This window comes from Salvelinus namaycush, chromosome 5 (assembly GCF_016432855.1).
Source record: "Salvelinus namaycush isolate Seneca chromosome 5, SaNama_1.0, whole genome shotgun sequence".
NCBI lineage: Eukaryota > Metazoa > Chordata > Actinopteri > Salmoniformes > Salmonidae > Salvelinus > Salvelinus namaycush.
This window is the reverse complement of record NC_052311.1, coordinates 65,925,047-65,925,615: the sequence shown is the minus strand read 5'-3', so window position 1 is coordinate 65,925,615 and position 569 is coordinate 65,925,047.

Below are 569 nucleotides of genomic sequence, written 5' to 3'. Positions count from 1 at the left end.
TTTTTTTTTCCCTCACCTCTCCGCAAACTTTCACCCACTGCCCCCCGCCACCTCTCTTCCCGAGCTCACTTAGATCGCCCCCCCCCCACCCCCCCCCCCTTCCCCTCCTCCCCCCTCTATGATGTAAGAGGATGAGGATGGAGAGGGATGGATGGGGATGGAGAGAGGATGGAGGGATGGAGAGAGGATGGAGGGATGGAGAGAGGATGGAGGGATGGAGAGAGGATGGCGGGATGGAGAGAGGATGGAGGGATGGAGAGGATGGAGGGATGGAGAGAGGATGGAGGGATGGAGAGAGGATGGAGGATGGAGGGATGGAGAGAGGATGGAGGGATGGAGAGAGGATGGAGGGATGGAGAGAGGATGGAGGGATGGAGAGAGGATGGAGGGATGGAGAGAGGATGGAGGGATGTAAAGAGGATGGATGGATGGAGAGAGGATGGAGGGATGGAGAGAGGATGGCGGGATGGAGAGAGGATGGAGGGATGGAGAGAGGATGGGGGATGGAGAGAGGATGGAGGGATGGAGAGAGGATGGAGGGATGGAGAGAGGATGGAGGGATGGAGAGG